The sequence below is a fragment of the Myotis daubentonii genome, chromosome 16 (assembly GCF_963259705.1).
Source record: "Myotis daubentonii chromosome 16, mMyoDau2.1, whole genome shotgun sequence".
NCBI classification, from domain to species: domain Eukaryota; kingdom Metazoa; phylum Chordata; class Mammalia; order Chiroptera; family Vespertilionidae; genus Myotis; species Myotis daubentonii.
This window is the reverse complement of record NC_081855.1, coordinates 22,130,962-22,131,166: the sequence shown is the minus strand read 5'-3', so window position 1 is coordinate 22,131,166 and position 205 is coordinate 22,130,962.

Genomic DNA, 205 nt, shown 5'->3' with positions numbered 1-205 from the left:
GCCTTCACAAAACCACTTGGTAAACTTTTCCCACGCGGCTGTCGGCCTGTGGGGGCTTTCAAACGCCGGATGTAGACGCTAAGTTTGCGCTGTTTCTTCCAGAGGGCTGTTGTGCTCTCCGTATATTCAGTTTTGCTCTAACAAGTTGCATCACTGAGGACGATGTTGAATGGCAGCTTCTCCATCCGTGCGGAAGAGGGCAGAG